General features: G+C 39.7%; 1 long non-coding RNA gene across 1 annotated transcript; it reads right to left on the bottom strand.

Moving 5' to 3' along the window:
• Positions 1–15,384: 15,384 nt before the first annotated feature.
• On the bottom strand, positions 15,385–20,926 carry LOC119649901. The gene is made up of 3 exons (XR_005249214.1): positions 20,826–20,926; positions 20,357–20,767; positions 15,385–15,444 (listed from the first exon to the last, which is right to left on the bottom strand). It is a non-coding gene; the product is annotated as an uncharacterized LOC119649901 (long non-coding RNA).
• Positions 20,927–22,206: the final 1,280 nt, after the last annotated feature.

Genomic DNA, 22,206 nt, shown 5'->3' on the forward strand with positions numbered 1-22,206 from the left:
GCCTACATGGTCAATGGCCTATTGACAAACGTGGAAGGTCGCAATTTAAGCGACTTTAGGACTTTGCAATGGATTTATAAGAGTCAAAATTAGCCGGGGTAATATCTATAGTTGTTAGTTCATCAAGTGCGTTGGGTATGAGTGGCTGTTACATAAAGTAGAGTTAAAGGCTAGCACACTTCAACGCGTTGACTACCGTATGGGGAAGCAACGTTTCAGATTATAAGAGACTGATATAGCTGGAAACCTATTACATCATTGGGCATTGTGCGTACATTTACCTCCGGCAAAGGAAAAATAAGTTCAGGGGTAAGATTGGTAAGCAATCCATTGATAAGAGAAGTAGCATGACGAATTTATGGACAGTATACACATAACCATACCGTTTAGTATAAAGGAGAGCAGGAGAATGGTGCGTCCGAAAGACATAAGGTCATACCTTGCGAAGCAGTCGCGTTTGAAAATATTTGATCTACAAGTAATCATTGAAATATTTAAGGAAAGTTTCGGCCCGATAGGTACGAGCTGAGTGCTGAGAGGCCGAAATGATATAAACAGGCTACCGAAACGCTTTTTCATCAAACGACAAAATTAGGCAACTGCATGTTGAAGACTAGCAAGCAATAAGGGATTGCCGGCGTGTGAATGCTTCCACATCAAGCCCGGTGCACTGTTGCAATTATAAGAGAGTACCCCCAGATGATTTTTCAGCTGGTGTCAGGAGACGAACTGCGTAAAGAACCTAGGGTGGAGGGAATGCCTGAAGTGGTATAGAAAGCGGCAATAAAAGCAAGACTGGAGTAATTTCCAATTTTAATACTTACTTGAAAAAAGGCATCTTCATAAGTCGGTAAAAAAATAGATGCTGGTGCTGATACCATCATTTATTTTCTGAAGAGTATGGGGAATCTGTCGGAGCGCCACCTCTGTGTAAAAGCATCACAAGACTGAGGCTGAGTTAGTCGGTGATGTTGCATACGGGACAGTAAGCAGTGAAGAGCAAACCTGGGTGTTATACTGGATCACAGTTTAATGTTCAAAGACTGTCTGACTTATGCGAGCGAAAAAGCAAAGAAAATTGTAGCTGCCATAATTATTATAATACTCAACATTACAGGACTCAAACCAAAGAGGAGGTTCTTAGAAGCAAGAATGTGTACACCCATTCTTCTGTGTGCAACACCGGTAGAGCTATAACCCGCCCGATGATGTAATTTCTATAGAAGGTTTCGTAGGTACTTTTAATGGACAAGAGTCGCACAATAGAGGTTCTTTAAAAAAAAAGAAGCTGTCAGTTATGAAGGTAGACAATGGAGAGGAGGGATGCATGTAAGGAGACATACGGACACATGAACAAACAAATAGATAAACCGTTTCACATAGTATTTTAGAAAACTTCATTATTTATAACAACTTAAAGTAAATAATTAACATTAATGTAAAAGGAAAAGCACATGCAAATGCTGGGAAAATATTGCAATTTTAAGCATGACCAACAAAATTTTATTAATTCTTTTCGAGCCCCAGTGACTCCAATATATAATAAAAGAATTCTTACTAGTAGTAAACTATTGGGCATTTATTATCATCATCAACGGCACAACAACCGGTATCTAGTCTAGGCCTGCCTTAATAAGGAACTCCAAACATCCCGGTTTTGCGCCGAGGTCCACCAATTCGATATCCCTAAAAACTGTCTGACGTCCTGACCTACGCCATCGCTCTATCTTAGGCAGGGTCTACCTCGTTTTTTTTTCTACCATAGATATTGCCCTTATAGAATTTCCGGGCTGGATCATCCTCATCCATACGGATTAAGTGACCCGCCCACCGTAACCAATTGACGTCATGATATCGCTCATAGATTTTGTCTTTATGTAGGCTACGGAATCGTCCATCCTCATGTAGGGGGATTCTTCGGAGGATTCTTCTCTCGAACGCGGCCAAGAGTTCGCAATTCTTCTTGCTAAGAACGCAAGTCTCCGAGTAATACATGAGGACTGTCAAGATCATCGTCTATTAACATTGCTCGAGTAAAGTTCATTTATTATGATTATCACTGTAAAGGCTTTTGGCTTTTGGCTTTTTTGTGGTTGAAAAGAAGCCCGTTGAGGAAAATGGGGGTAATTATTGAACATTCTAGAATACTTGAATAATCATTGACATTAGTGTGCAATCAAGAATGTTTGTACCTAGCAGACTGATGTCGGCAATGAAGAAACATTTATGCACGCCGTACCATTCGCATGCATTAAAGGCAGTGTTGAATGGTGGTCAAAGGGAAGTATAGGTCCCAGGGCGAAACGTGGATTGGTACCTACGATGGAGCATAAAACCTGGGAAATGCCTGCTGAACCAACACCAACAGCTCTAATACCAAACCCTATCTCCACCTCCACGTGGTGACCGCTGGGAACTGTTTCTTAACGAAAAGCTGCAGACGGAGAAGGACGAACGCGAGTCTCCCGCGCCTAAAAACGGGACAAATTGTACCAACTGGTCCTCCAGGTTGGAGGTTGGGTAGGGCTGACAACCATATACGGAGAACAAGTTGTTACGAAGCCACAACAGGAGCCTCGGACAGGACGCATTCTACAACGACGAACCCGGCAATGACAACGGAATAACGATTTGCGCATTTTCTCATGGAACGTGCGCTCCCTGTATAGAGATGATGCTGCTGAGCAGCTAGCCGATACTCTGTCCCAATATAGGGCTGATGTAACAGCGTTATAGAAAATGCGTTGGACAGGGACCGGTTTCCTGGGGAAGAGCCGCTACACCATATATTATAGTGGCCATCCAGTAAACCATGTGCTCGGAGTAGGTTTCTTAGTCAGGCAAACAATGAAACCTGCTGTTATCGGCTTTGAAAATATAAGCGAAAGGCTGTGCACTCTGCGCTAGAAATATAAGCCTCATTAACGTTCACGCCCCTACAGAGGAGACTGCAGAGTTGGAGAAGGATACCTTCTACGAGGCAGTAGAACGAACCTTCGAAGCCTGTCCCAGATATGATATCAAAATCATACTTGTGGATTTTAATAGCCAAGTAGGGAAGGAGCCCGTATTCAGGCGATACATTGGCTCCCATGGCTTACACGAAAATACAAATGATAACGGACTGCGGATTATTGAATTAGCAGGGTCACACGAAATGTTTGTTGGAAGTACCTGGTTTGCCTGGAAAGCGGTCCACAAACACACGTGGGCCTCTCCAGATTGGACCACTTTCAACCAAATTGAACACGTGTTGATTGAAAGCCACCACCTCACAGCCTTGATGAATGTCAGAAAATATAGGAAGGCCAATATAGACTCGGATCACTATTTCGTTGGCATGGTGCTTCGAGCTCGAATAACAATACCACCCAGAATCCCCTCTGACAATCAGGTGAGAGTTAACACTGAAGCCATCCACAACACAGCACTCCGCGACACAAATAAGAGGGAAATGGATGCCGCAATAACCGCAGTCAGCAGAGGACCTGGAGATGAAGCATCAACAAATGGTCTTCACAACCACCTGAAGAACGTTATCATGGAGACGGCCACAAAAATACTTGGCCCCAGCCGCATAAGGAGTCGGAAGGCTGGTTTGACGATGAATGTAAGCTAGCAACGGAACGGTGGAATTACACCAAGTGGTTCATCAACTTGTGCTCAAGGTATGGGATAGCGAATCAATGCCTGACAATTGGCAACGAGGCATTATCTGTCTCCTATATAAAAAGGGAGATATCACACAGTGCAGAAATTATAAAGATATCACGTTGCTGAGTACCATCTATAAGATATTCTCCACTATCTTGCTAGACCGGATAGCCCCATACGCCCAGAACATCATTGGCCCATACCAAACAGGCTTCACTCCAGTCCAATCAGCAACAAATCAGACTTTCTCTGTGCGGCAAGCGATGAAAATATTTGTGACGCAAGAGCCTCGGCCCTCATCGCACCAGACTGCCAGCATTCGGGTTAGCTCTACCACGCGCCGTGCGATTGAAAATATTATCTCGCGTAGCCGGTGTTCATGACTGACAAACCAGTTAGGGGGGTGTTGATATCAAGATGATATAACGCCCGTCAGATCGAACAGGCGGCGCGAGCTCTTGGGCTGCACATCAATGAAGGCAAAACAAAATATATGGTGGCAACGTCAGCAGCAAAAACCAACCAATCAACAACATCAAACTGCACTGGTCAAACGGGGAGAATAAAGATAGGAGACTACAACTTTGAGACCGTTGATAATTTCTCCTATCTAGGGTCGAAAAACACAACCGATAACAGCTACGATGATGAAATCCGCGCACGGTTGTTGTCAGCCAACAGAGCCTATTTCAGCTTACAAAGACTGTTCCGCTCGAAACGTCTCACCATAGGGTCAAAGCTCTTACTGTACAAGACTATGATCTTGTTAGTCCTCATGTATTCCTCGGAAACTTGGGTTCTTAGCAAGAAAAATTGCAAACTCTTGGCCGCTTTCCAGAGAAGAATCCTCCGAAGAATTTTTTGCCCCCTACATGAGGATGGACGATTCCGTAGCCTACACAATGACGAAATCTATGAGCGATACCATGACCATCCGGTTGTGGATAAAATCCGGCTCAATCGGTTACGGTGGGCGGGTCACTTAATCCGTATGGATGAGGATGATCTCACCCGGAAAGTCTATAAGGGCAATATCTATGGTAGAAAAAGAAAACGAGGCAGACCCTGCCTAAGATGGAGCAATGGCGTAGGTTAGGACGCCAGATAACTTTTAGGGATATCGAATTGGTGGACCTCGGCGCAAAACCGGCATGTCTGGAGTTCCTTATTAAGGATATCTGGTGTTCCTTATTAAGGTGCTGTGCCGTTGATGATGATGATCATCGTGACAGCGGCCTAAAGTGTTTGTTATTTCGTGTGGGACTTCCAATATTCTTTGTTTCGTATGTTATTTTGATGACTCATTTTTGAAACCGAAAAATCCACATATCATTTCGATATCCTTTCAAATAAACATAATAATAGTATATTAGTAAATTTTGAAATTGACTGGAAGTTCCCCCTTGGAGTGTCAAATTTTGCAGTAGTTCAAATACAATGGCGCAAAAATCGTGTTAAACCTACCATTAGCAACAAAGTTATAATTTAAGGGAATGGGAGTTGTAAGGGTAGGGATGAGTTTTTACCGTAATATACGCGCGTGGGGGTCTTAATTAGTTCTTTCAAGGTCAAATTTTAGTTTCGATGTAAATGGCAAAATAGGGGAGTAAGCGGTGAAATTGTGCCAACTTAAAGTGAGACAGGCCACCGCAGCGTCTCAGAAGATAGGTGAGAAAAGTTCAGGGGCTTCGAAGTTTTGTAGATTACTCACTGACGAAGCTATCACCCCACTGGGCAGTTAGATGAATGAAAAGATAGAGAAATTTAAAGTCCAGTATGGATAACTGGCGGGATTCGTCTGATTTAGTGTCGGGTTCTCGTAATGGACAGTGCAGTTTAATTAAACTGTGATTTGTTATGTTGTTGCCGTGAGTCTTCCCTCTAAGAATTCGAGGGGTCCAGCGCCGAGTAACGCGGAAATACCAATTGTCGCACTCACTTTAATGAGACTTATCGGTATTATCCTCGAATAAACTGAACTTTATTATTCTTTCCTTAGTCGAAAATCACGCCACGTGCACTCACGACGGCTGGAGTGGAAGACACCGGTTGGTTTTTCATCCGGTCCCTTTGTCTCCAGCCAACGAAACTTTTTCACCGTCGATTCTCCCCTCTCGTGGCGAGTTTTAAAAAACCACGGAGAGCGCCGGCGGCGTCATCTATCCGCTCGCATTAACAACATTCCAAATAAATTTCCAATGTTGTTAACCCTGCTGCGCCGCAGCAGCATCAAAACTAATCGTGAGGTGGTTCGACGTCTAGGTGCCACGATGACCTAGAGCATGGTTCCGCCTGCTGCGGCTGTTTCGCCTTAATCTGTACTGACCATTCTAGCTGGTTCCCGTAGGCAACATATGGATTGAGGATACCTCCTACTACGAGATAACAACGGAGGGAGCATTTACAACTTCTTACCTTGAAATATACTGGTCCAGGCCCATCGGCGAAGATAACTGACCACAGTGTCGTTGCTGGTGGATTTTTTATTGTTTTTCCGACGCAACCTTGATTGTACCGCTCAGATGGTCTCCTTCAAACATATTGGTGACTTCCTGTAATCGCCTGCAGCTGAAAGCTATCTGAATGAAACCAAAGAAAACATTTTTCTTTTAAAATTTGCTTTTGGGAGAAAAATAAACATAAATATTCGAATCAAATGATATTTTTCAGTCTTCAGTACAATGCCGTTTGCGTTTTGGGGGTCAGCTTTGGCTTTTTTGCCGGTCATCTCGATCTTAAATTTCCTCTTTACGACAGGGCGTTGCTAAACTAATTCACCAGACGTGTGAAGAATATAGTGCAGAGGATTTACCGGAATTATGTCAGTGCCAGTGAGACACTCATAGTTGAATTTCTGGATACACTAAAACAGAAACTTTCTGTCGTATGTCGGTTGCGACGGTATTGCGAAAGTCACTCCAGACGTGTCCAGAATGCAACGTACGGGGGGAACCAAACCTCTCAACCCTTTGCAACAGAGCGTCCAAACAGAACAGTCTTCCGTAAAGGGGGGGGGATTTTGGGGTTACTCGCCCAGCAAGTTGAGCATGCTCATTGCGGGAATGGCCTAGTTCCCTAAAAACTACAGGGTGTTGGACTCCGCAAATACAAGAACGATTAGTAGTGTGCAAACCCTCTACAAACTCATAACGTCCATTATTAGTAGAAGGGTCAATCTGAACCTCGAGACTAATAACATTCTTACCGTGGAGCAGAAGGGCTGCCGAATGGGGTCAAGGGGTTGCAAGGAGCAATTCATTAGCAACACCAATACAGGCCAAAGAAATCTCTTTTGTTGCCATATCGATTGACAGCGGGAAGCACACACATGGGATGTATTCTATCTTCTCAGTGTATTCATCTGAGCTCAACCGCGTACGGAAGGGCGTTTTCCAGGGGGATTTGTGGAATCCTCTTCTATTCTGTATGGCATTGAACCTAGAGGGTATGGTTTTACAATAAAATATGGTCTACGTACTAAGTGCGAGCTGACACACTTGATGCATTTAGATGATGTCAAGCTGTATGCTGGTACTGGACGCTCTCCTTAGGAGTTTGTTGCAAATAGTAGACATGTTTAGGCGGGATATTCGAATGGAATTTGGATTAGAAAAATATCAAATTCAAGCCATATGCAAAGGTCATCAGGAACCGCATGACATAGCATTGGTGACCTTCACATCCAAGTTATGGCCAACTGAAGGATGCTCTGTTGTCGGAATTCCTGCGATATGTAGTTGGTATTCAGTCCTGTCTCCTGGGAAAAATAAAATAAGCGCACTGAATGTATTCGCTATCCCCTCATTGGCTTATGTATTTGGAATATTGCCGTGGGCGAAGACCGATCTGGGAAACTCTCTGTTGAGACGAAGGGGTTTTTATGTGCCATTCAGTATGGCTGGTTGCCACCCAGGAAAATAGAAAGCTTATAACGAGAGAGCGGGTGGAGAATGACCAGTGCACAATGCGTGGTTCGACGCTAAATCATCTCAAATCTGGCTGCATTGTAATGGCACCAGTGCAATACATAAACAGGCACAATGTTGTATGTAGGGTGATTCACAAAAACCTTGCATACAAAGATGAGCTAATCACGGGAACGTGTCCGATTTACCGGTATGAACCGCAGGGAGTAGTTGACAGTTCTGCTTACAGCATGTAGTGGGACCGACAAGTTCTAACTAATCGCCATACATGACATAATAAGCCTGTTGACAAGACGGGCCGCTCCGCGTATATTAGCCACTATCTTGGGAAATCAAAAAAATTTGGCGTCTCGAGAAGACGGTTGTAATTCGCATAATATTTTCAGCTACAGATATTGAACCTATGTCTCTCACGGCTTCCCTTGCTGTCCTCACCTCCTCCCCTCCCACACAGTCTGGTTCGAACCATGTAGGAATACATGGTTACATGTTCGATTTTGCGGAGGTTCTGAGCGGATTCTCTCATTAACCTACCACCGCCACAACCTCCAGAGCCCCTTTATATTTATTTTTAAGTAGGTAACATCGTCCAGGCTTAAATGCTTGGCACCTAGTGCTAGTAGTAGATAAAATCCGGCATTTGTCAAGATTGTGACAACTTGGGATATAAACTAATAGTATAATAACAACTTTTTAAAATAGATTCTTATTTTCAATAAATTACTTCTATGGTGCAATCTAACAAAACTCTCAAAGATCATTTTTGAAAAAAATTGTACATTTGAAATTATCACCATTTTGAATTTCAATCAAATTCAGACTGAAAAGTACACGCCGTGTTATGTGCCCGGCAACTGGGAGTTATTCATAAAAATATAAAACTTTATTGATTTCCCGCGTGAAATGCTAAGGAGGGCGATGCAATGTTGTATCAAGCCTTGCTGCACAAATAACCCCGCAGAAAGCTTTTTTGACTGTTCCGAAAGGCAATTTTCGGAAAAAGTGAATCGCCATCGTCCGACGGAATCCAGTTTCTTTGGAGTCATGTTTAAATTGTGAGGATCATTTCAATGTAATTTAATATTTTTTAAACTTTACCTTTGATCTTAATTAATAATATACGATTGGGTTAGAATTGTGTGTCATTATTATTCAAATTTAAATCAAGTCATAACAGAAGAGATAACGCCGAATATTTAACGTGCCCGAGGTTCGAATCCCACCTTGTGCAAATCCATTTTTTTGCGGTCTGTGCATCTTTCAGAAATCTACGTTTTATTACAATTTAGGTAAAAATGGCAGAATTTGCTATATAGTTTGTTACCATTACTGCCGAAACGTAAAATAACTTGGAGGATTGTCCATTCACGCATAAATATCCCACTTTGCTGGTAAAAACTGATTGCTTACTTGCAAAGTAACAAATAAGTTCGTTAAACCCGATGCCTCCACGTAGATAAGATTGAAATTACTCGATCGATGACGTCATGGCGTTTTCTTCTCCGTCTTGTGAGAATTCAATTTTTAAATCATTGTAATAAATAAGCGTTCCGAATTGATTTTTTTTAACGGATATGGTAATTTGGCAGCTAAAATTACGATTTCGGTGCAAAAAAACATATAGTCGGTTTATAACGTGCGGGAGTCTGTCGCCCAGAAAATCCGGATTACGTTCATCCTAGGAGTGCCGTGCATTAACACAGATGAACGATGTTCCCATTATAATTAACGAGAATAATTGTCATACCAGGAATATTTTAAAGTTCTTTATATGAAGAAACCATTTTACTGCAGTCCGTTTTTAAGGTTTTGTGTAATACAAAACCTTATTAAAATCGGTTTACTGTCCGTCTGCCCATTTGTCTGTCTGTCTGTCACAAGCCTTTTTCTCGGAGACGTTTACAGCGATTAACACCAATTTGTGGAAAAGTGGGATCTGTAAACGCTCACGCATACAGCGGATTACATCCTTTTACGTCAAATTTAAGGGGGGTCCCCATACATGCAGAAAGGGCTTCTTTTCACCAAATATAGTAATGTGGGGTATCAAATGAAAGGTGTCGGTTAGTACGAAACTGGTCTTAGTTTTGATATTTGTTGGAAAAATGAGGAGCGCGGAGGGTCGGAAGTAATCATTTCTTTAACGAACCCATTCTCAGAAACTTCCCAACCGAAAAATCTGAATCAAGAAACTGCCACTGTATAATGCCTAGGCTCCGAAATATAACCTTCCATACCGATATTTGTTCAAATAAAGTTAATAATAATATATACCTATAATTTTCAGTAATTGTCCGCAGAACCCCCCTTAAGCTCATGCTAGCACCATGAAATTTTGAAGCAATATAGGCTATAACATAGAGCGTGATGCTAGTTTGGGGTAAATCGCACCATTATTGACAAAGTTATTATAGGTCAAAGTTGTCACTTCTTTGCAAATTCAAGACTTTGGATGTCAATACCACCCAAAAGTGGATATTCTCACATAATATATGCATATATTGCTACGTACTAATAGGACAAATACAAACTAAAATGTCTTTATAAAAGAAATACACAAAACCTTTCCTACCTGAAGTGTCCGGCTTCCGGTTTCTCGACTTATTGTATCTGTTTCTGATTAACTCTTTCACGCGTGTTAATAATGTTGAACTCCTTGTGTGAAGCATATGAAATTGACTTTTATCAATATTGTACTTTCCAGGTCAAATTTTTTGTGTAAATGGCTATTGCAAAATAGTGCACAATTGAGTTTTGAACTATATACAAGCAGAACTGCAATGAATGCAAAGTTCCTCATATAAGGAGGCACACACAAAACCTTTCATCCCTGAAACGGTTTCCCGACATATTTTTATGCTGCAAGTGAACTTCTAATAATAACTTTCAAGCTTCACTGTAAAGGCAGATACTAACTAAAATGACTAATATTGATAGAGTAGTTTCCAGAACAAATTAGTTATGTTTTTAGCTTTTAGGGATATTTCTGATCGCGTGGTTGTCCATAGTAAGCCTTGACGGCTATTCTGGCTATTTTCTTCAATTTTCCCCACAGATTCAGCTACTCGAGAATAGTCATATGAATATGATCAATAAAGTAGTTACCTTTTCGAATTAATATTTTATTTGTGAAAATCGGGAAGTTAATTAAATAATCCTTAACTATCGTCATCGTCATGAAATCAGAACCCATCCTAAATGCATTATTCAGGTTATTTCGGGCACAGTACGCACAGTACACAGTTCGGAACGAGTTCATTATTTAAGTGGGTATTAAAAATACTATACAATTTAATTTCTAAAAACGAATGTGCATCCGAAACTTCTTACATAAGGAAACCTTTAAAGTCTTATATCTGCAGCACGCATACTCAAATACATATACATTTTAAGATCTCTGAAACTACGCCGCGGTTTTGTGGCTGTAAAATATGCAAAAATCTTTTAATTAAATAAAATCTGTTGTTAAATATGCATGCTATGTATGCGGTATCTAATAATTTCGAATTGATGAAAAGTTGGAAAGGAATCAATCTCTTTTTAGGACTTCAGGAAAAAATACAGTTGTAATTTGATGGTTAATATGAATGAGATATTTTTTTTTAAGTTTGAAATACAGAGAACCGTAAAAAACGTAATTTGAAATTCAAATATCAAGTTCACTCATAATCATCAAGAATTATTGAACACAAGTCAATTCACTGAGGTCCCTCTCTCCTAGGTCTAATCAAAATGTAATTTTCTTAATTTGTTGATTCTATAGTATTCCATTTGCATCTATCATATTTGCAAAAATAATAATTACTTAAGTGGACAAGTATATCTACACTTTCCAACGAAATCTGAAAAACAACTTGTGGACACAATTTAATCTGATGCAAATTTGTCACATTTTTCAAATTATCGATTTTTAAATTTTTTCACGCGCAGAGAGAATAATGTCTTGTTTGGTGTTTTCGATAAAAGTTGTTAAGTAAGTCATCCAATATTCCAAAATTGGAGCGCCGAAACGTTCCGGCAGCCTTCCACCTTTTTCCTTATAGTCACATCTGTTTAAGATAAATTTGGGTCAATTTGATGTGATGAGTTTTACACGTTTCTACGTTTTATATGAATTTCGTCTTCAATATTGAAGAGTCTGACCATGAATTGGAAATGCATACGCATACGTAGCGTTTAATTCATCGATTCTTCCGTCTTTTAGATGGAATAATTCATCAAATAGGTGGTGGACGGTACTCTGAAAACAGATATCTAATTTGCATACATTAGCATAATTGCTTCACGTTTTGAGTGGAAATATGTATCTATGACCACACAAGCTCATATTGTATAATAAAATAAACAACGTAAAAACTGTCCCGTTCATTAACCTTGTCCAGAAAAGCTGGAAGATTGTTTAGAATGAATGGCTTCGCATTACGGCCAAATTTTGTGACAAATATACAATAGCATTTTCACTTTCAGGAAGATCGTGACCTTGAAAGTACGCACGTCATGAAAATCGGATTTGGAATTTCGCCCAACAGTTCTGTGAAAATTAGTTACCGGAATACTTTCGCTATTGGAGTTTGTTTACCTCACCATTAGAATGTGGAAAATATTATGTGTGTATTGATTAGGGAAATAACCAAAACAGATGACAGTTTTCTACTTTATGTTTGATTTGTAGTAAGGGTTAGTTAAAAAATATAACGCCACTCTTGAAATGTCCGATCTGAGTTTATGCACATTTTCATATTTTCAATGTATGCGTGTATACCTATAATAACATTGTACTGCAACTGCTAATCGCAGAGCAGTGGAGGAGGCGTGGAAGCTCTACTTCTTCATCTTCAGTATTTGGTCAGGGGTCGGCCCGTCTTGATCGGCTGCGCCATTTTGCTCGTTCAAAAGCCTGATCTGAATGAAGTTGCAGCACTGTCAAACCACCATCGAGCATATCAAGCCATCGTTGTTTCCCATCGACTTCGATGTTGAGAGCAATCCTGGCAAGTAAATTCTTGTTAACGCGTATTACATAACCATACCTTCGAGGATGTCTCTTTCACAATTTTTCTAAGATCAGTAAATTCCATATCGATCGCGAATATTCTCATTTTGGCTTTACGCCACTAGTCCACCGCAACATCCTCGCCTTCATTACCGTGGGGCGCTTAAAGTCGGCCAACATTCAGACCAATAAAGGGCAGCTGAGTGGGCGACATTGTAGTAAATTTTCAAATGTCGGCCATAGAGAAGGCAAGTTGTGAAACGCCACTTCATCCAGGTCGTGCTACTATGTGAAGCAATTTCATAAAGCAGTTCTCAGTTAACTGAAAGAATTAATCCGAGATAAAAATGTCAGGCGATGACGGCTTTACGGCGAGGGGTCCGTGGACCAAAAAAAGAGGGAGTAAGTTGCTTCCCACTTATTTAAATCATTCAGTTCGGGGCAGGCCACTGCTACTTACAGTGATAGTACCTTTTCTATTGAGACAAAAACTATGTTTTACGTACATTGAGACCGTGTTGGATGAGGCGTTTTACTATGGGACGCTAGGAAAACGTCATATGCATAAAACAGTGTATAGAGCGCTGGACGCTGGATTTACCGTGTGATAGTGTGCATAACAAGAACAAAGAAGAGCGGTGAGAGGATGCTTCCTTGATGAACACCGGCAGAGACAGACAGACAGAAAGCCTTTTGGTATAATCCAATATACGTTGGGACACCCTGAGAGTTGCAAATGGTTACAGGAAGATATTGAAAGGCGCAGTCTGTTTAGAGGCAGGGATAACACCGATGTATTCTCGGGATTCCCTATTTGGAGGTGGAATATATGGCAGAAAGAAAGGGGGGTATACCGGTTGGTCCTGGTCGTCCCGAACTCACGAGATGAATTCGAGGGATTTATGAGAGAGAAAGACAGAGAGAGAGAAGAACGAGAAAATTGAAATGCTTATCCGAAAAATGGTAGAGCCACAGAAAACTGGAATGCAGTGAATAAGACCATCAACTACGTCCTCAATGAATTGAGGAAGGCGGAATAGAGAATAATCCCATAAGCAGGATAAAGCGATTTTAGTATGATTTCGTTTTGACAAAAATCTTAAAAATGAATGGAAAGAAGGATAACGGTAAATTATCATATTTTAGAAATATACCCGAAAATGTCCATTCTATTCATCCCAGAAGCTCAAAATTTTGTATCAATGTAAGTGATAATAAAAGACACAGTTTTAGAAAGTGCGAAGGTAATTTAAACAATAAAGTTTAAGTTTTATATGAATTTGTCGCGCTACAAGATGTGAATGAAGTCGTCATCATGTCGTTTTTTCATGGAAAAAATGCATGTTTTTAAACGGTTTTTCACAAATAACTCGAAAACCATGCATTTTCTGTAGAAATGATAAGAAGCGGAATCAAATAAGAATGATTTTTTTGTGGGTGCAATATGGACTGATAGCTGAGTGGTTAGAGCGCAAGGCTGTCGTACGGAAGATCAGGGTTTAAATCTCACTGGTAGCGGATTTGTATTGTGATTTGACGTCGGATACCAGTCAACTCAGTTGTGAATGAGTACCTGAGTCAAATCAGGGTAATAATCTCGGGCGAGCGCAATGCTGACCACATTGCCTCCTACAGGGTACTGTAATCCTGTAGCGTACCGTTACGGTCTTGAATGAAGTGCTCTAACACACTTCAAGGCCCTGATCCAATAAGGATTGTTGCGCCAACGATTATGATTATTATTAATATGGGCTGAGTTATAGCTCGTCAAACGTAAATTCCTTATGGCTAACCCAAAAATATAACCTTCAAGGCCAAATGACGCAAAACCAGCAATTTTTTACTGGAAATTGAACGACAGAGAACACCTTAAAAATGGGAGTGATGGCAGTTAGTGCGATAAACGATAACGGATCTATCATCAAAATAATTTAATTACCTGAATTTTTGACATAAAAATCAATAAAAACAAAACCTGGTTTTCTCATATAAATTGAAAGTAAGTCGAATCCCTTGAGAATCTACAATATTTAGGTCCTCGCAACAAATTCGGAAAATTGGGTGTATTTAAAGTGCATAGTTTCGGAAAATATTGCGAACATTATTTTAATGCGAATTTATAAATGTTTGGAGACAATGCAAATAATTACATTCTTGTAGAGGTGTTTTCCGTTTGCCTTCGGACCTGCACTGAGTATCAATCATAAAGCATTGTTATGCTGTATTTTTGTCTTTTAAATAATTTAAGACGAAGAGGAAACCTTTATATTCGAAGCGTCCACCATCCGGTATTCCGACTTGTTTCTTGTTAGCAACAATACGTTCCCATAATGCCTTGCGCGGAGGACATGGAAGAGTTTGATAAACGCGACGTCTTTACTCAAACTTCCGCTCTCATTGAATCATGGATCTTGGCTAAAGAGACAAGCAGAGTCGGAACGAAAATAAACACTAACAAAACCAAGGTTCCTATTCTGGCTCAAAGTCTTGCTCTTGCTGTTTACGTTAATGAACGAAGCATTGAAGGCGTTAACTAATTTGTACATCCAGGAAGTATTGTTCCTGCCTTCGTAGGCACCGAACTTGATGTAGCTGAAATGTGGAAATTCAACTGAACACCAGCATCAACTTGGGACTGTTTAGTGGTGCTAGATGAGAGTATGGTTAATAAGCAGAGTTGTGAGGGTCCTTCCTATGCCCTCCCTGTGTGAGTGTTGTACGACGGTGTAAAATGTAATGCATGTCAGTACCTTGTATGCGCGATGAGGATGCGCCGTAATCGTCTCATATGTGTCTACATGTCTCTCTCCAACTCTATCTCCAACAGAGAGCAACAAATGGAAAGTGCCCTCCATTTTACTCGCTTTACAGCTGAAAAGAATTGTATAGTGTTTGTACAATCGTTGGAAAGAATATTTTCGAATATTATTGGGCCCATTCACTATCAAACAAATTGCGCAACGCAGGCTGTTGAGCAATAATTTGCTAATATATAGGCGCGTTTGATGCATTGCGCAAATGTTTGACGAATTTCAAACATGTTTGATATCGTTTGCGCAACCCGTTGTGTGTAAGGGTATATTGTGCTTCGTTGCACAATATTTTTCAGCTGATGGCTGAAATATAATTTTTATAAAGGTAGAATTATTAAGCTCATCCTCAGTGGGGGTGGAGGAGAAAAGGGTGGTGACTTCTCTTCAAACCCGGTCAAAACTCGATGTGCCCATCGCCCTTAAACTGTTATAACCATTCAAAGTCAGTTCTTTTTTCGTCAGCATGGCTAAATTGGATTTTCAAGGACAGAATTGGGTGGATATGTTGAAAGAAGAGAAAGATTCTCTTTTTCTAACCCCGGTAAAAGACTGCGGCGGTCACCATCCCTTTAAATAATAGGGTTTAATTTTGAGTCCTATTTCTGGATAGATGGTGAAAATATTCCGAGCATTTCAACTGAAGAATGTGTTCATTCTCCACTTCTACGAGCACTGCTGATATTTGGAGCAAGTCTACTTGAATTCGAGGAAGCAATAAATTAATGAAATCGGGAAAATTATCAGAACCTAACGACTTCGCGCCAGAGATCTGGAAAGAAAAGAACCGGTATCCAACACTGACTGTGTGTGTCGGATCCCAGCTCTTCGATTTCCATAATTCAACTGCGATGTCGTCAGTGTCTACTGCAGCTCACGGCAATGCTGCCGTAACACACCACAGATCCACTTAACGTATGATATTCTCGGGCGGCATGACAAAGTTTTCAGAAAGGCGCACAGTTTCAATTTCCACGAACACCTCCATTGGCTTTCAGAGTTTCATTCTGTTTTGGAAACCAAGGTATGAAGAACAGACTCACAGAACTTTCTACGATGGTAAGCATGTTGGTTTTCATTCAACGGGTAAAACCTTAATGCTATTTTAAACGAGAATGATATTAAACTAATTTGCCTGAAGTTCTTTGGGTTGGAATAGTCATCCTTTGCAAGCTTTGATATGATGAGCTCTTTAACCTACTGCCAAGAGGAAGGCACATAGCCCAGAGCAAAACATGTTATAAAAATATATTTCCTAGGACACCCTACAGCCTATTGGCTTGCGCGTTCGAATCACAAGTCTTTAGTTACTTGCTTGAATTTTGCTTGGTTCTACGAACGTTGGTGTGGTTACAACTTATTAACATAAAATCATATGATTCTGCATACGTTACACATAGGCCACTATCGCGTTTCTACCACCATTAACCTGGCATTGTAAGATAAATGCAATCAGGTCCTGGGTACAGAATTTTCTTAGCAAGGCTCCTCTCAACAATTTTGACGTCAGGCCACAGGCTTTCTATCGTATGAATCCCTTATTGTAGAAGATCGTAGCCCTTTTTTGTTAAACTGAACCCATAACTCTTTGAGCAGAAAAATATAAGGAGGGTCAGCAACACGATTAGTCTTGCTGCCATGCTGGCATGTTGCAAGTTGATTTCAACAGGCTTTATGCTTTTTTATATAAACATGCTCTTATATATAACAGAAAACTATATCGAGATATAATAGTTGGAATTAACTCCTGGAGCCAATTTTAGGTAGGCACTCCAAATGAAGGAAGCAATTGCGAAAACCTTGATAATTAACCCTTGGCTTCGGTCCAAGTCCAACATTTTTTTCCACAGACTTCCCGCAGGATGCAGAATTGTCTCTCTAACATTTCGGCATCCTTTCCTTCCGAGTGACAACACCTTAGATAATAAGTTTTTCACCGAAGTGCCGCAGCCACAACCATAGACTTTTTGAAACGCCTTCTTACTTTCATTTGAAATATGGTGCAGCCATCTTCGGAAAAAAGTATACCCGCTCTATATGTATGGGGAGCACACTAGCATTCAACGAAACAAGCAAATTACCATTGACCATGAATATTTGAAAAATCTAGCGGAAGCAAATCTATGTCCAACAGCTTAGGAATTTGGAACTAAGGGTTCGGTAGTTTTTGGGTGATTTGATCTATCACACGGTATCAACCTTATTTTCAACGATTTTACAGTATCTAAAACTTTACACACCAAAAAAAATAAGTAGATACATCCAGGAAACGAGTACCGCGTTAATAATCTTACTTTTAGTAAAACTAGTAAGTTAATATGTAATACTCTAACTAAAGCAACTAACCATTCCGAAAATTGTTGAAGATGGTTTACCAAGCATAATAAGTAAGTTTTATCTAAGTTAACTTAACAGTTTATGTCCCAAAATCCTAAATTATGAAATCCACCTTTTGCTAAATCTTGACGGATCAAATTTTACTTTATCTGATTCGTGACGAGATAATGTGGAAAATCAAGACACCAATCGCTCTAATGAAGTAAAGTGGAAATAATGTGCTTTGATTTTCTGCGCAAATTGAGTAAGAAATTAAATTAAATGGCCCCTGCGAAGAGTCACACTGTTTTCTTACCTTTATTTGTCAACAATCAGATTACCAGTAAAAGCATCCCGAAAACATGTTTATTAGTGGCGTAGAATGCAGACTGTTGACTTCCAAAAATATAATGAAAACGAAACAAATACTTCACTAGAATTGTGCTTATTAGCGACATGACCGCCGCAACAAAGCAAAATAGAAAAAGTGGGTCGAATTTGTTCCACAAACATACTTGATGCTTTATTTCAATAGTCTAATTCAAAAATACCAAAAGGGAAAATTTCAATCCCTGCTATCTATTCTAATACAATACACGATAATTGTAAGTACCGGGCCGTACTCGGTGACAATTATATCTTTATATATAATAGATCGTAGGAATCTTCCAAAAAATGTCTACTCGAACTTAGTATTTTTCTACTCACTTACCACTGATAAATTTGAATTATCGACTTGAATCATTGCAAATATTTGTCGAATAAGCCATGATTTGTTTTGCATAGAATTCCATATAGAAATTGTTTGTTCTTTGAATAGTTTATCAACGGTTTCTGGGGTCCTCATGCATTTGATTGTATCTAGTTGCCACGTACCGTAAAGATACCAATTCTACTTGTAGACGGGTAATGTGACACACAAATCTTGAATATACAAGTTTGCGTCTTTCTTCTGTTAAGACATGGTAGCCAAACATTTAGTCATGCATTCTCATTTTCTTCCGAGAAAATTTAATACCTGTGTAACAATAAAATCATTTATGCGGAAACTGACTCAGGGTAGCTTCCAAACAGAAGCAAATATTATTACTATCTGGATGAATAACTTTTCCAGAAAAGATGGCAACATTTTCCTATTCAATTTTGAGAGACTTGAAAATAAAGGAATTTAATAACCTTTCTGTTTCCAGTTTCGACCTTTAGGAAAATATTTAACAAATAATTTATATGTATGGAAACAAATGCCTTTCACCTAGGGGTTCGAAAAGACGGTTTCCAATTCCATCCTCCGCTCAAAGATAATGTTGTTAGAAGTAGCCTCAAAAGATATGATCTCCCATCCTAAGTTTAAGTTTTAAATAAAATATTTACCATATGTATTGGGTATATGCGTATATGAAATATCGAGTTACTCGTCTAAATCTTTCGTTTTCTAACGCTGGTATCCTTACCATTTTTTACGGAATCATTCAAATAAAATTTGTAGGTCCCAATTAACTATTATTTTTCTGCTGCTTCTTATATTTGTACTAATTTGGTGTTCTGAAAAGCTATAAGTTAATCTTGAAACTGAATCTGAAATCACCAAAATTACTTATGATCATATGAACCTGAACATTAGTAAAATTAAATGCTAGTTTAAATGTGTCTGCCACTTATAATAATGATCGATAGTGTAATAGTTCATTTTGCTACCTTCATAAGGAGCTAGGTGATAATATAGTGAGAGTTTTGTTCGACCCGGGTTATTTCGCTACTATCAAACCCTATCTCCGCCGCTAGGTGGTGACCGCTGGGAGCTCTTTCTCAATTACAGTCGAAGAAAGCCGAAGGCGATTTTCCCGCGCCTAAAAACGGCACGAATTGTACCAACTGGTGTTTTAGGTTGGATATTGGGTAAAGCTGCAGCCCTACATGGAAAACCAAAGTTACAAAGCCACGAATTCACAGACCGAAGAAGGAAGACTGTGAAATCGAAAACTACTACGCAACCGCACCATGCACGAAAAATTTACCAACAAGTCAACAAGATGAGGCCTTATGCAGCTTGATGCTCATCTGCGAAGACAAAGAGAGAAATCTCATTTCCGAATACTTGGGCATATTGGAGCGATGGGTTGAGATTTTTGATGAACTACACAAAAAACAAAATATCGCCTAATTGGAGGTCCCGGCAATTCAAAACGGAGGGCAAATGCTGCCACCACCAAGCATGGAGGAAATAATTTGTGCAGTTTTTCGGCTTAAAAATCATAAGCCGCCATGAGCCGATGGAATTACAGCCAAACTGGTTAAATACGCAGAAGACCAACTACACCAAGCAGTTCATCAACTTATGGTAAGATGTGGAACAGCGAGTCAATACCTGAAGATTGGAAGCGAGGTATTTTCTGTCCCAAACATAAAAGGGAGGAAATCACGCAGTGCAGCAATTCTATAGGTATCCCGTTGTTGAATGCAATCTATAAGATATTCTCCGTCGAATAGCCCCATTCGCCCAGAACACCATCAACCCATACCGAGATCAGATAAAAGCAGAAGGATCCTCGTCGATATCTTTCATTATCAATAACGATGTAAGGCAAGGAGATGCCTTTTCTTGCATTCTCAGTTCACAGAAGCTTCATTTTTAAGTCATACACAGATAGAATACTCACTTAGATAACCGATGACTAAATTGTAATGCGCTGATGTAGTAAATTGTTAAATTGCACCTTTTGAGTCATAATTACAAAATTTGCAAGTTATCTTGATTACAGCCGGGAAATAATATGTTTCTTACTGAATGAATGAAAAATGAAAACCAGAAATGGGTGAAATCAAATCCGTCCGTAGGTTCCTCGTTGACACTATCAACTATTTAGTTACACTTATTTTTTTCATCTGATGTTTACATATTTTGCATTTTTATATATTATAAAGCAGGCCGAATTTGTAAAGTTAGTATTTCAATCCAACAGCTCTAATGAAAAAGTCTAATGTTTGCTTTTATTCTCGCTTGGCAATTTGATCCTTGCTTCTCCTTATTGAGAACAAAATGAGATGCAGAAATCACTCACATAAGAAGTCTATAATAAACGTAAACAATCGTTTATTATTCACGTTACTGTTATTATTTTAACTTACCAGGGAAACAACCACAAAATGATATCAAGCATCACATTTATGGGGTATCAAATTGAATTATTTAAGTCACCGCATAAAGTCACCGTCCATGTGAGAGATTGCTATACTCGTATGTAACTAAAACTATAAATAAAATTTGTGAGACTTAGATCATATTAAATTTTAACTAAGTAGCTTATGAGGTATACAGGTTAGTATGTATACAATATTTATAAAACTATTTGTAGATGTACAGTTCTCATTGCTGATAGATATGAACTCTTTTGGTACATTCAAAAGACAATATTCTCGGAAATTAGGGGAACAGGTAATATCACAAGAACGGAAGATCAGCTTTTCACGATTACGAAAAGAGATAAATAAAGTATAGTAGGAGATACTCCAATTTGCAAAACCCTACCTCATCTCACTTGGTGACAGGACCCACGATATGGGTTTGCACTGATTGCAGAAAAATTACGCGAGATGTATTTTTGGTAGTATGGACATGTAATTCAAGTTGAAGAGAACTTATTTACTAAGACTGGTCTGACCATCAAAGTCAATGGAAAATGACAATAAGTTGATGCTCATTTGAGAAACCCTCGGTTCGTCTCAAAACAGCCCAATTACCGATAAAAGGATGAACTGAAAGCAACATCCAAACGTCCACATCACAGCGATGATGCGGCTCAACCCAAAGTGTGTGCGACCGTGCAGAGACATGTAGATGTTAAATCCGAAGCAATGCGAATGTGGAGTAGACTCTACTTGGCTAGAACCGGACAGGACTCCCCCAACTGGAGCACAAGCACAAGTTATAAGATGGAGCGTTTTCAGCACTTTATGTAAATTTTGCGGCACTAATCCCGTCTCTGAAATTACGACTTGAGCTACATTGGTCTTTTACAGTCTCCAAGTCTGCTTCATATCGTCCACCAAGGGGCCGTAGTTCCGGATTTTTTCTAGCTGTTTTTCAACAGTGTTCCTGCCGGACGGTACCGCTACATCGACTATGAAGCAGGCTCGTTCTTCCATGAGAATCAGAACTAAATCGGGTCGATTATGATTAAGATTCTCTGCGAAGTATACTTATATTAAGGATGGTCATTTGCCACTACGTTATACTTCAACGCAAGGTTTTGATGGAGAATCTTGCAGACGGAGTTGTGTACCCGTTGCTATTCAACATGCTGCATGCAGATATTACGTGCGTGGATGGTCTCCTTTTCATAGTTCCATAACCAACAACTGGAGTTGCGAGCGAAGCACCTTAATTGAAGTTAGAAATGATTCGGTTTCACAGAATAATACAGCGTTAGTCAACCATGTGTTGGAGGCTTATAGGTCAATGCCTGGCAACAAGGAATCCTTTATATGTTCTACGTGAATTCCACATGTC

This window comes from Hermetia illucens, chromosome 2, assembly GCF_905115235.1.
Source record: "Hermetia illucens chromosome 2, iHerIll2.2.curated.20191125, whole genome shotgun sequence".
Taxonomy (NCBI): Eukaryota; Metazoa; Arthropoda; class Insecta; order Diptera; family Stratiomyidae; genus Hermetia; species Hermetia illucens.